At 39.6% G+C, this 15,200-nt stretch overlaps 1 pseudogene; it reads left to right on the forward strand.

The window, feature by feature from the left end:
- Nucleotides 1–13,813: 13,813 nt before the first annotated feature.
- On the forward strand, nucleotides 13,814–14,143 carry LOC129659220 (60S ribosomal protein L35a-like; annotated as a pseudogene).
- The last annotated feature ends 1,057 nt before the right edge of the window (nucleotides 14,144–15,200 follow it).

Genomic DNA, 15,200 nt, shown 5'->3' on the forward strand with positions numbered 1-15,200 from the left:
ACTTAAAACAGAGAAACAGCAGAGATCCACAGCTAGACTCATCACAATCAAATTGCCAAAAAACAGACAAAGAATCAGGAAAGCAGCAAGAGACTTAAATGACCCTATATAGGTGACTCAATATGAATAATGACTAACATCTCATCAGAAACCACACAGGCCAGAAAGTAGATGGATGACATACTGAAGACATTAAAACAAAATGAATGTCAACCAAGAATTCAGTATCTACCAAAGGCATCTTTCAAAAATAAAGCTGAACTTAAGACATTCTCTGATAAGCAAAAATTGAAAATTCCTCACAATCAGATAGAAACCCTACATAATAAGTAAACACAAAAGACAGCACAAATATAATTTTTATTTGCAACTCTATCTGATTTAAAGGCACACTTTACACAGCAATTACCCTTATGGCAGAAAGTGAAGAGGAACTAAAGATCCTCTTGATGAAAGAGGAGAGTGAAAAAGTTGGCTTAAAACTAAACATTCAGAAAACTAAGATCATGGCATCAAGTCCCATCACTTCATGGCAAATAGATGGGGAAATAATGCAAACAATGACATACTTTATTTTCTTGGGCTCCAAAATCACTGCAGATGGTGACTGCAGCCATGAAATTAAAAGATGACTGCTCCTGGGAAGAAAAGCTATGACCAACTTAGCATATTAAAAAGCAGAGACATTACTTTGTCAACAAAAATCCATCTAGTCAAGGCTATGGTTTTTCCAGTAGTCATGTACGGATGTGAGAGGTGGACCATAAAGAAAGCTGAGCGCTGAAGAATCGATGCTTTTGAACTGTGGTGTTGGAGAAGATTCTTGAGAGTCCCTTGGACTGCAAGGAGATCAAACCAGTCAATTCTAAAGGAAATCAGTCCTGAACAGTCATCAGAAGAACTGATACTAAAGCTGGAGCTCCAATACTTTGGCCACCTGATGCGAAGAACTGACTTACTGGAAAAGACCCCCATGCTGGGAAAGAGTGAGGGCGGGAGGAAAAGGGGACGATGGAGGATGAGATGGTTGGATGGCATCACCAACTCGATGGACATGAGTCTGAGCAAGCTCTTGGAGTTGGTAATGGGACAGGGAAACCTAGCGTGCTGCAGTCCATGGGGTCGCAAACAGTTTGACACAACTGAGTGACTGAAATTACAAAGCAATAATCATTAAATTTTGTTTTGGGGTTTATAAACTAGAAAGAAGTAATGTGTATGACACTAGGAGCACAAAGGAGGTAAAAGGAACTGAAAAGTACACAGGAGCAAAACCACTGTATTTTACTGAAACTAAGCTGGTAATAACCCAAATTATAATGTTATAAGTTATTAAAGGTAATCTCTAGGGCAATAAATGAAAAGATAAATAACCTAACTAAAAATTGGGCACAGCACTTTAATAAACATTGCCCCACAGACGATGGGCTTCCCTGATGGCTCAGATGGTAAAGCATCTGCCTACAATTTGGGAGACCAGGGTTTGATTCCCGGGTCACGAAGATCTCATGGAGAAGTGAATGGGAACCCACTCCAGTATTCTTGCTTACAGAATCCCATGGACAGAGGAACCTGGCAGGCTACAGTCCATGGAGTCACCGAGTCAGACACAACTGAGCAACTAACACTTTGACTTTTCCACCGAAGATATACAAATTGCCAACAGGCACATGTAAAGATGTTGAGCATCATTAGCCATTGTGTGCTTGGGTGCTAAATCACTTCAGTTGCATTCAACTCTGCCACCCTATGGACTGCTGCCTGCCAAGCTCCTCTATCCATGGGATTCTTCGGGCAAGAATACTACACTGGCAGGTAGATTCTTTACCACTGAGCCACCAGGGAAGCCTTATTGTATAAATAACACATAATTTTGTTTATAGATTCACAATGTTTTCATATGGACTTATGCTTCCTCTTTTGGATATATATACGTGGGGATGTAATTGCTGCATCTTAGGGTAACTTTCTGAGAAACTGCCAAACTGTTTGCTGAAGCAGCTGTGACATTTACATTCCCCCCGTAATGTGAGAGGGTTTCAGTTTCTCCACATCCATGTTCACACTTGTTATTAGTCTGTCCCTTTAAACTATCACTGTTGGAGTCATAGTATCACTGTTGTTTTCACTTGCAATTCTCTAAAGGCTAAAGGGGCTTCCCAGGTGGTGCTGGAAGTAAAGAACCCACCTGCCAATGAAAGAGTTGTTAAGAGATACTGGTTCAATCCCTGGGGCTATAAGATCCCCTGGAGGAGGAAATGGCAACCCACTCCAGTATTCGTGCCTGGAAAATTCCATAGACAGATCAGCCTGGTAGGCTGCAGTCCTTAGGGTCTCAAAGAGTCAGACATGACTGAGCACACATGTACATGCACACCCATGCAATAAAATATTATTTAATAATAAAAAGGTATGAAGTACTGATGGGTGCTACAATATGGTCAAACCTTAAAACATCATGGTAAGTGAAAGAAGCTAATTACAAAAAAAAATTCTATGATTTCATTTATATGAAATGCTCAGAATAGGAAATTCTATAGAGATGGGACGTAGATTAGCTGTTGTCAAGACGTGGGAATAGGAGGGAACAGGAGTAACTGTTAATATACACGGTTTCATTGGGGTTCAGAGAAGGCAATGGCAACCACTCCAGTACTCTTGCCTGGAAAATCCCATGGACGGAGGAGCCTGGTGGGCTGCGGTCCATGGGGTGGCGAAGAGTCGGACACAACTGAAGCGACTTAGCAGTAGCAGCATTGCAGTTGATGAAAATGTCCTCAAATTAGACATAACGATGGTTGCACAACTCTGTTAATATACTAAAAATGACAGAATTGTTCAATTTAAAGGGATGAATTTTACAGCATGTGAATTTATCTTAATAAAGTTGTCACAGAATCAAGTATGTAGTGTCTATAATACACTACTTTTCATATATTGGGTTGGCCAAAAAGTTCATTTATATTTTCCTAGAACAGCTTACAGAAAAACCCAAAAGAACTTTTTGGCCAACTCAATATAATTTTTATATCTGCTTTCCTACATGTATCTTCTCATCTGTGTAAGATGATAGGAAGAAATTAAAAACTAAGCAAGAAACTATTAAGATTGGTTACCCAAACAGACGGATGGTTAAATGGTAGAAAAGGAAAATGAGATGGGTAAAAGTGTAAAAGAGGTAAGACATGGAAGGGACATTTCCAGACATACTGCTTTACAGAACTGACGATTAATACCACAGTAATGTTTTACCTAGAGCTGGACATCACGGAGTGTTAAGTCAAGTGGGCCTTAAGAACGTTACTACAAAGCTAGTGGAGGTGACAGAATTCCAAAAGAGCTATTTAAAATACTAAAAGATGATGCTGTTAAAGGGCTGCACTCAGTATGTCAGCAAATATGGAAAACTCAGCAGTGGCCAAAGGACTGGCAAAGCCAGTTTTCACTCCTGTCTTAAAGAAAGGAGGTGCCAAACAATATTCAAACTACCATACAGTTCAGTTCAGTCGCTCAGTTGTGTCTGACTCTTTGTGACCCCATGGACTGCAGCAAGCCAGGTTTCCCTGTTCATCATCAACTCCTGGAGCTTACTCAAATTCATGTTCATAGAGTCAGTGATGCCATCCAACCGTCTCATCTTCTGTCATCCCCTTCTCCTCCTGCCTTCAATCGTTCCCAGAATCAGGGTCTTTACTACAAGTTACTTTTTCACATCAAGTGGCCATAATATTGGAGCTTCAGCTTCAGCATCAGTCCTTCCAATGAACATTCAGGACTGACTTCCTTTAGGATGAACTGGCTGGATCTCCTTGAAGTCCAAGGGACTCTTCTCCAGCACCACAATTCAAAAGCATCAATTCTTTCGCGCTCAGCTTTCTTTACAATCCAACTCGCACAACCATACATGATTGCTGGAAAAATCACAGCTTTGACTAGATGGACCTTTGTTGGCAAAGTAATGCCTCTACTTTTCAATATGCTGTCTAGGTTGGTCATAGCTTTTCTTCCAAGGAGTAAGAATCTTTTAATTTCATGGCTGCAATCACCATCTGCAGTGATTCTGGAGCGCCAAAAAAAAAAATCAGTCACTGTTTCCATTACTTCCCCATCTATTTGCCATGAAGTGATGGGACCGGATGCCATGATCTTAGTTTTCTGGAATGCTGAGTTTTAAGCCAACTTTTTTACTCTCCTCTTTCACTTTCATCAACAGGCTCTTTAGTTCTTCTTCACTTTCTGCCATAAGGGTGGTGTCACCTGCATATCTGAGGTTATTGATATTTCTCCCAACAATCTAGATTTCAGCTCGTGCTTCCTCCAGCCCAGCATTTCTCATGATGTACTCTGCATATAAGTTAAATAAGCAAAGTGACAGCATACAGTCTTGACGTACTCCTTTCCCAATTTGGAATCAGTCTGTTGTTCCATGTACAGTTTTAACTGTTGTTTCTTGACCTGTATACAAATTTCTCAGGAGGCAGATCAGATGGTCTGGTATGCCCATCTCTTTAAGAATTTTCCAGCTGGTAGATGTTTTTCTGGAACTCTCTTGCTTTTTCAGTGATCCAACAGATGTTGGCAATTTGATCTCTGGTTCCTCTGCCTTTTCTAAAGCCAGCTTGAACATCTGGAAGTTCACAGTTTGCATACTGTTGAAGCCTGGCTTGGAGAATTTTGAGCATTACTTTACTAGCGTGCGAGATGAGTGCAACTGTGCAGTAGTTTGAGCATCCTTTGGCATTGCCTTTCTTTGAGATTGGAATGAAAACTGACCTTTTCCAGTCCTGTGGCCACTGCTGAGTTTTCCAAATTTGCTGGCATCTTGAGTGCAGCACTTTCACAGCATCATCTTTCAGGATTTGGAATAGCTCAACTGGAATTCCATCACCGCCACTAGCTTGTTCATAGTGATGCTTTCTAAGGCCCACTTGACTTCACATTCCAGGATGTCTGGCTTTAGGTCAGTGATCACACCATCGTGATTATCTGGGTCGTGAAGATCTTTTTTGTACAGTTCTTCTGTGTATTCTTGCCACCTCTTCTTAATATCTTCTGCTTCTGTTAGGTCCATACCATTTCTGTCCTTTATCGAGCCCATCTTTGCATGAAATGTTCCCTTGGTATCTCTAATTTTCTTGAAGAGATCTCTAGTCTTTTCCATTCTATTGTTTTCCTCTATTTCTGTCGTTCCATGTCCAGTTCTAACTATTGTGAGAACTACAAATACAACTCACTGCTGAACAACCATCAACAGGAGAATGTTGGATCCTGCCAAAAAAAGATACCCCACATCCAAGGGCAAAGGAGAAGCCCCAGCAAGACGGTGGGAGGGAGTACATCAAGGCTGTATATTGTCACCCTGCATATTTAACTTATATGCAGAGTACATCATCTAAAATGCCTGGCTGGGTGAATCACAAGCTGGAATCAAGAATGCCGGGAGAAATATCAACAACCTCAGATACGCACATGCTGCTGCTGCTAAGTCGCTTCAGTCGTGTCCGACTCTGTGCGACCCCATAGACGGCAGCCCACCAGGCTCCCCTGTCCCTGGGATTCTCCAGGCAAGAACACTGGAGTGGGTTGCTATTTCTTTCTCCAATGCGTGAAAGTGAAAAGTGAAAGTGAATTTGCTCCGTCGTGTCCGACTCTTAAAGACCTCATGGACTGCAGCCTACCAGGCTCCTCCATCCATGGGATTTTCCAGGCAAGAGTACTGGAGTGGGGTGCCATTGCCTTCTCCACAGATATGCACGTAATACCACTCTAATGATAGGAACCAAAGAGGAACTAAAGAGCCTCTTGATGAAGGTGAAAGAGGAGAGTGAAAATGTTAACTTAAAACTCAACATTCAAAAAATGAAGATCATCTGGTCCTATCATTTCTTGGCAAATGTGTGCGTGCTAAGTCCCTTCAGTCATGTCTGACTCTTTGCAACCCCATGAACTCTAGTAGCCCCACCAGGCTCCCCTGTCCGTGGGATTCTCCAGGCAAGAATACTGGAGTGGGTTACCATTTCCTTCTCCTTCTCAGGAGATCTTCTTGACCCATGGATCAAACCCTTGTCACTTATGTCTCCTGCACTGGCAGGCAAGTTCTTTTAACAATAGCACCTCCTGGGAAGCCACAGATGGGGCAAAAGTGGAGTAACAGTGACAGACTTTATTTTCTTGGGCTCCAAAATCACTGCAGACAGTGACTGCAGCCATGCAATTAAAAGACACTTGCTCCTTGGAAGTAAAGCTACGACAAACCTAGAAAGCGAATTAAAAAGCAGAGACGTAATACTTGGCCAACAAAGGTTCATACAGTCAAAGCTATGGTTTTTCCATAGCTTTTTTCCATGTGTGCATATGAGTGCTGGACCATAAAGAAGGCTGAGCATCTAAGAATTGATGCTTTCGAATTGTGGTGCTAGAGAAAACTTTTGAGCCCCTTGGACAGCAAGGAGACCAAAGTAGTCAATTCTAAAGGAAATCAACCTTGAATGTTCATTGGATGGACTGAGGCTGTAGCTGAAGCTCCAATACTTTGGCCACCTGATGGGAAGAGCTGATCACTAGAAAAGACCCTGATGCTGGGAAAGACTAAAGGCAAAAGGAGAAGGGGGCAGCAGAGGATGAGACAGTTAGATAGTCTCACCAACTCAACAGACATGAATTTGAGCAAACTTCCAGACATAGTGGAGGACAGAGAAGCCTGGTGAACTACAGTTCATGGGGTCACAAAGAGTCAGACATGAGCTAGCAACTGAACAACATTTCATATATCCCAATGAAAAAAAGAACCAAAACCTGCCAGAATGTGAGAAGAACTCAAAATGGACTAGAAGCAGTAACAAAACTATATTTCAAATGAGTAACATAACGGCGATGAACAAAATGGGTAAGAACAGAACAGAACATTAGAAAACAGTATGTAGCCTATATAGTATAAGACTAAAGACAGAAAGAGGTGTACACAATCTACACTCTAGGAAGTAAATATATTTATAATAGTAATTCTGAAATTACATTTACATGTACACCAGAACTGAACAAATAATAAATAAATTGTAGATGAGAGCCAAGTTTTCCACTGTTGGAGAAAGGAGTTACAAATAAGGAAAAAAGAAAGGCTAGACTGAATCTGGTGTCAGTAGATTAGAACTGGTTTATCAGTATGAATTCATGGTTTTTAATATATATAAACAAATATATTTACACAGAGATAGGTATAGAAATACAGATGTGTGAATGTACACAAAAAATACAAGTTCTTATATCTATTTGTTCAAAACACCTAGAAGTAGGAGCAACAAGCACTTTTAGAGCTGAGACCTTGGTTTCTAAACACTATTCTGAAATAAAAGGAACCCGAACTCCTTGAAAAACGATCAATTCCAGGCCTGAGGATGAAAAATAAAAGACAAACCAGAAAATAAACAAGTGCTCCAAAATAAATGATGAGGCATGTAGAAAGATGAATACGAGTTAACAGCAAAGAGTTCCCAATAGTCAGATTCAGGATAATCTGAGCAATAAGCAATGACAAAATTAATATTCATGTGTCCTACCAGTATAATAAATAACTGAATGAATGAATGTGTGAGATAGAACAATTATCTCTTATAAAAGAATTCCATGGGTTCAATCCCTGGTCAGGGAACTAAGACCCTGCAAACCATGCAGAGCAGGCAAAATAACCCCAGAAAAATCACTACTAAGGCAAGCAGTACAGTAATATTTGTGGCAGATAAGAATTATTGATAGTAGATAAAGATATGATGAGAAATAAGTTATTTTCATAATTCAACAAAGAACTAGCATCTAAAATATACAACTCAATTAGACAATACAACTTAAAAATGGACCAAATATTTCAACCATCAAAGACAAATAGATAGCAAACAAGCACATGTTAAGATCCTCAACATCATTACTCATTAGTAAAATGACAATTATAATCACAATGTTCTATCCACTAGCTACTCCACTAGAATGGCTAAAATTATTAAGCGTGGCCATCCCAGGAGTTAGTATGTGAAACTACTAAAAATTTTTACACACTCTTGATGGGAACATAAATGTTAACATTTATGTTACAAAATGGTTTGGCAATTTCTTAAGAAGTTACATGTACACCTACCTATAACTTAGGCTAACTATTTACCCAAGAGAAGTGTAACCATGCACCACTATCAAAATTTTTTAAGCTGACAAAGAAAAAAGCCAAAAAGAAGATACATACAAATTTTAACACTGGTTATATTTTGCTAACTGGATTTGGGAGTAATTCACTTTTATATTATTTCTATTTTCCAAAGTTATTATTAAGAAACCTAAAGCATTTACATTAAAAAAAAAAAAAAAAAAAACAAACAGAAAGAAAATGAAGTCATTCACAAGTTAGTGTAGGTTTTCTTCTTTATAAATCAGATCTTATTTTCCATTTCTGACATATTCATTAGACTGCAAAGAAAGAAATTATACGAGGTAATTCAGACAAGATTTCAATCATGATGTGAAAAGGGGCAAGGCAGAGAAATAAAAACTGGAGGACTAATAAAATAAGATGAATTAATAGCTGATTAGTTGTATATCAACTTCAGCAAAATTATATACCACAAGAATCCATCCTTAATTAAGCCCAGATGCTGGGAAAGATTGAAGGCAGGAGGAGAATGGGACAACAGAGGATGAGATGGCTGGATGGCATCACCGACTCAAGAGTTTGAGTAAACCTCAGGAGTTGGTGATGGACAGGGAGGCCTGGCGTGCTGCAGTCCATGGGGTCGCAGAGTCGGACACGACTGAGCAAATGAACTGAACATTATTTAATATTGTGATGAAAACAAAAGATACACTTTAAGTATACACATGATAAAAGCTGAAAAAGGTAATAAATACTTTATATGACACATTCAGAACCCAAATGAAATCTGCTATGGAAATATATGGATCCAAATCGTGTCCTTTTTCCCACCCTCAAACCACAATCTAAAAGATAAAAGTTTCAGTTAAGGATACAACTATAAAATGGGACTGCAAATGAGGAGGAGGGACACATTTCACCCAATCAAGTACATCTAATTAAAAAAAAAAAAAAAAAAAAAACAATCCTGAAGAAGCAAGATAAAATAATGGCAGCACAAGGGGAAAAGGTAGAGACATGTGAGTTGACACTATACTCTCTATGTCAGTATAAGAATTAAGGTTTCCCTAAAAGGTAACTTGTAACATACACATGGACATCACCAGATGGTCAAACCGAAATCAGACTGATTATATTCTTTGCAGCCAAAGATGGAGAAGCTCTATACAGTCAGCAAAAACAAGACCAGGAGCTGACTGTGGCTCAGATCATGAACTCCTTATTACCAAATTCAGACTTAAATTGAAGAAAGTAGGGAAAACCACTAGACCATTCAGGTATGACCTAAATCAAATCCCTTATGATTATACAGTGGAAGTGAGAAATAGATTTAAGGGCTTAGATCTGATAGATAGAGTGCCTGATGAACTATGGAATGAGGTTCGTGACACTGTTCAGGAGACAGGGATCAAGACCATCCCCATGGAAAAGAAATGCAAAAAAGCAAAATGGCTGTCTAGGGAGGCCTTACAAATAGCTGTGAAAAGAAGAGTAGCAAAAAGCAAAGGAGAAAACGAAAGATATAAGCATCTGAATGCAGAGTTCCAAAAAATAGCAAGGAGAGATAAGAAAGCCTTCCTCAGTGATTAATGCAAAGAAATAGAGGAAAACAACAGAATGGGAAAGACTAGAGAGCTCTTCAAGAAAATTAGAGATACCAAGGGAATATTTCATGCAAAGATGGGCTCAATAAAGGACAGAAACGGTATGGACCTAACAGAAGCAGAAGATATTAAGAAGAGGTGGCAAGAATACACAGAAGAACTGTACAAAAAAGATCTTCATGACCCAGATAATCACGATGGTGTGATCACTGACCTAAAGCCAGACATCCTGGAATGTGAAGTCAAGTGGGCCTTAGAAAGCATCATTACGAACAAAGCTAGTGGCGGTGATGGAATTCCAGTTGAGCTATTTCAAATCCTGAAAGATGATGTAGTGAAAGTGCTGCACTCAATATGCCAGCAAATTTGGAAAACTCAGCAGTGGCCACAGGACTGGAAAAGGTCAGTTTTCATTCCAATCTCAAAGAAAGGCAATGCCAAAGAATGCTCAAACTAATGCACAGTTGCACTCATCTCACATGGCACCCCACTCCAGTACTCTTGCCTGGAAAATCCCACGGACAGAAGAGCCTGGTAGGCTACAGTCCATGGGGTCGCGAAGAGTCAGACACGACTAAGCGACTTCCCTTTCACTTTTCACTTTCCTGCATTGGAGAAGGAAATGGCAACCCACTCCAGTGTTTTTGCCTGGAGAATCCCAGGGACGGGGGAGCCTGGTGGGCTGCCGTCTATGGGGTCACACAGAGTCGGACATGACTGAAGTGACTTAGCAGCAGCAGCAGCACATGCTAGTAAAGTAATGCTCAAAATTCTCCAAGCCAGGCTTCAGCAATACGTGAACTGTGAACTTCCTGATGTTCAAGCTGGTTTTAGAAAAGGCAGAGGAACCAGAGATCAAATTGCCAACATCTACTGGATCATGGAATAAGCAAGAGAGTTCCAGAAAAGTATCTATTTCTGCTTTATTGACGATGCCAAAGCCTTTGACTGTGTGCATCACAATAAACTGTGGAAAATTCTGAAAGAGATGGGCATACCAGACCACCTGACCTGCCTCTTGAGAAATCTGTATGCAGGTCAGGAAGCAACAGTTAGAACTGGACATGGAACAACAGACTGGTTCCAAATAGGAAAAGGAGTACGTCAAGGCTGTATATTGTCACCCTGCTTATTTAACTTCTATGCAGAGTACATCATGAGAAACGCTGGACTGGAAGAAGCACAAGCTGGAATCAAGATTGCCGGGAGAAATATCAATAACCTCAGATATGCAGATGACACCACCCTCATGGCAAAAAGTGAAGAGGAACTCAAAAGCCTCTTGATGAAAGTGAAAGTGGAGAGTGAAAAAGTTGGCTTAAAGCTCAACATTCAGAAAACGAAGATCATGGCATCCGGTCCCATCACTTCATGGGAAATAGATGGGGAAACAGTGGAAACAGTGTCAGACTTTATTTTTCTGGGCTCCAAAATCACTGCAGATGTTGACTGCAGCCATGAAATTAAAAGACGCTTACTCTTTGGAAGGAAAGTTATGACCAATCTGGATGGCATATTCAAAAGCAGAGACATTACTTTGCCAACAAAGGTCCCTCTAGTAAAGGCTATGGTTTTTCCTGTGGTCATGTATGGATGTGAGAGTTGGACTGTGAAGAAGGCTGAGCGCCGAAGAATTGATGCTTTTGAACTGTGGTGTTGAAGAAGACTCTTGAGAGTCCCTTGGACTGCAAGGAGATCCAACCAGTCCATTCTGAAGGAGATCAGCCCTGGGATTTCTTTGGAAGGAATGATGCTAAAGCTGAAACTCCAGTACTTTGGCCACCTCATGTGAAGAGTTGACTCATTGGAAAAGACTCTGATGCTGGGAGGGATTGGGGGCAGGAGGAGAAGGGGACGGCAGAGGATGAGATGGCTGGATGGCATCACTGACTCGATGGACGTGAGTTTGAGTGAACTCCAGGAGTTGGTGACGGACAGGGAGGCCTGGCGTGCTGCGATTCATGGGGTCGCAGAGTCGGCCACGACTGAGCGACTGAACTGAACTGAAAAGGTAACTTAACTTCAGGCCTCATTAACAGATTTAAATAGTATGTAGAAGGACACAAAAGATAGATTCAATGTGCAATTTTAAGATCAGAAGATATTCATTTCAATCCTCATTTCAGTCCTGGTATTAGCAGGGATATGTACCAAATGAAGTTCAAAGGGGAGTAAAAGTGGCTGGAGGGATATGACTCCCTACCATATAAACATTGTTAAAGAAAATGGAAAGACTAAAACTCACAACAAAAGATAGCTGTCTTCAAACTACGAAGCAATAATATTAAAAAGAGAAATCAGACTTATCTTTTTGCTGCTAGGGAGTAAATGAGAATATCTGAATGCAAATATCAAAGACAGATACATATAAAAATAGGAAGAAAAAAATTAATAGTGACATCTATTCAAAGATGAAATGTGTTATCTCAGAAGGCAGCAGAGTTTTTAGCAGACTAAATCAGCTCTGTTTGTTAGAAATATAACACAAGTCATATATGTAATTTTAAACTTTCTAGAAGCCACATTTAAAAAGTAAAAACAAACAAGTAAACTCAATTGGATGGCATCACCAACTCAATGGACATGAGTCAGCAAACTCCAAGAGACAGTGAAGGACATGGAAGGCTGGTATGCTGCAGTCCACAATGTCACAGAGAGTCAGACACGACTTAGCAACTGAACAACAACAAAAACTCTATTGTAATAATATATTTTCTTTAACTCAATATATCCAAGACATTATTTCAACATGTAATCAATATAAAAATGAATTAGATGTTTTATATCCTTTAAGTCTTTGCAAAATCTTCTGTGCATTTTACACTTATACCAAATGTCAATTTAGACTAGCAACATTTCAAGTGCTCAACAGCCATATACGCTTGTGGCTACAATACTAGTCAGAGTTACAGTCACAGGCATGCTGCAGGGGGAATTAAGGGTACAATTTGCGTAATTAGGTTAAATGACAACACATCTTCCAATCCTGAGACCTTGTGAAAATGGATGAAAAAACAAGTTTTAAGAACATAGGCAAAATTTTTAAAGGATTAACTTTAGTCCATTTGAATCAGTCACTACCGTACCTTGTGTACTCATGATATATATGCATTCTGTACATAACACAGCAGTTTTATCAAAGAGTTCAAATTATTTCCAGCATATACCTCTCAAGCCCGCTTCTAAAAGATATTAAAGCCATTTCCTGCCAAAATATTGACTCCCATGACTCATAAAATGTTCAACTGATATTCATCTTAACATTACTTGCCTAATAAAAAGGTAGGTAGAAACAAAGTCTTTATTATCTGATTTTTAAAAAAATTTCCTATAGCTATTACACCACCATACACAGGAGAACAGAAATTCAATTCTTGTCACAGGCCAAACTGCAGACACCCAAAATTCTTATGATGAAGCCCTAATCCCAATGTAATTGTATCTGGGAGACAGGACCTTAAAGGGGGTAACTAAGGTTAAAGGAGGTCATAAGTGTAGGGCCCATCACGTGGAGCTGGTATCCTTACAAGAAGAGGAAGATACACTGGAGATAACCCTTTCTCCTCCAGAGGTTGCACAAAGGCCACATGAGGACGCAGACAGAATGTGGCCATATGTAATTCAGGAAGACCCTTCACCAAAAACCAAATCTACTGGCACCTTAATACTGGACTTCCAGCCTCCAGAACTGTGAGAAAACAAATGTCTGTTGTTTAAGCCACCTCATCTGTGGTTTTCTGTAATGGCAGTCCTAGCAGACTAATAAAGTTCTAAGAAAATACTAGTTAAAAAATTGTACTGCAAACTAAATTACATTACTGCTGAAATTATTAATTTATTATGATAAATGTTTCTGTATGTTTATAAATGTACTCTACAACAGAAGATTTGAAAAGCCTGCCTTGTTGAACTACTGAAGCAGCCAAAGTAATCTGAAACCTCAAAACAGAAAATTCTAACTTTTCACATAACCAAGGTCTGTTAATTTATTCCATTATAAAAATAATGGTCTCTCTTTCAGCCATCTTGGACCCTGTGGAGGCCTGCTGGGAACAGGACTTCTAAAACAACAAATATGTCTGGAAGGCTGTGGCCCAAGGCCATTTTTGCTGGCTATAAGAGGGGTCTATGGAACCAAGAGGGAGTACACAGCTCTCCTGAAAATCCAAGGTATATATGCTTGAGATGAAACTGAATTCTATCTAGGTAAGAGACGTACTTATGTGTACAAAGCAAAGAACAACGGTAACTCTTGGCAGCAAACCTAACAAAACCAGAGTAATCTGCGGAAAGACAACTCATGCTCAGGTAAACAATATCATGGTTTGTGCCAAATTCCAAAGCAGCCTTCTTGCTAAGGCCGCTGGACACAGACTCTGTGATGCTGTACCCTTTGAGGATTTAAACTCATTGAAAAGCAAATAAATAAAAGTATGGATTTGTTCTCTTGTGTTTTGCTAACCACACATACACACACACACACACACACACACACACACACGCCTGAGCACACACAACATTCTACTCAAGAGCAGTACTACACGTAGTAATGCCAGAGATCAGTAAAGGGCTCAGAAAAGCATGCTACCCATCACAATACTGCAACTAACTACGCCACCCACAATATTTGTAATATTAGCATAAACAATAACTGAAAATATATTTTTACAAATTGACAATGCTGTTACCTACTAGGAGAGTAGTCTTCATGGAGTTTAAGTTAGGGAAAGGATCAAAGATGGGAAAAGCTTCCCAGAATGAGTAGTTTTGAGGTGGGCCTTCATTAATGGATGGATGTGACTTCAAGATAGGTAAGAACAGCATAAGCAAAGAAAGAATACAAAACATGATTTGATCTAAATAGAAGGAAAAAGCCAAGCAAAGAGACCCTAAAATGACTACCCAAATTTTTAATTTAAAAATATATATGATAATCATACATCAATAAGAGTCCCCCTTCACCTCAAGTTTTGCTTTCCAAGGTTTCAGCTACCAGCTGTTAACTGCGGTCTGAAAATATTACATGGAAAATTTCAGAAATAAGCAATTCATCAGTTTTAAATTGTGTGCTGTTCTGAATAGCATGATGAAATCTCACACCTTCCTGTGCTGTCCTGCTCTGTCCAGCCTGTGATGTGATTCATCCCTCTGTTCTGTATATCCTGCCCATTGGTCACTTAGCCTTCTCAGTATAATCAGATCACCCATTGTGATATTGCAATGCTTGTGTTCAAGTAACCCTCACTTCATAATTTTACTTAATAATAGCCCCAAAGAACAAGAGTTGAAATTCTGGCAATTTGCATATATGAAACAGAAGCTGTAAAGTACTTCCCATAAATGAAAAGGTGAAGGTCTTGATTTAATAAGGAAAAAGAAACTGTACCTTAAAAGGAATCTTCTATCCATGAAATTGAGAAAAAGGAAAAAAAAATTTATGCTACTTTTGCTGATACACCTCA

Source organism: Bubalus kerabau, chromosome 8 (genome assembly GCF_029407905.1).
Source record: "Bubalus kerabau isolate K-KA32 ecotype Philippines breed swamp buffalo chromosome 8, PCC_UOA_SB_1v2, whole genome shotgun sequence".
NCBI classification, from domain to species: domain Eukaryota; kingdom Metazoa; phylum Chordata; class Mammalia; order Artiodactyla; family Bovidae; genus Bubalus; species Bubalus kerabau.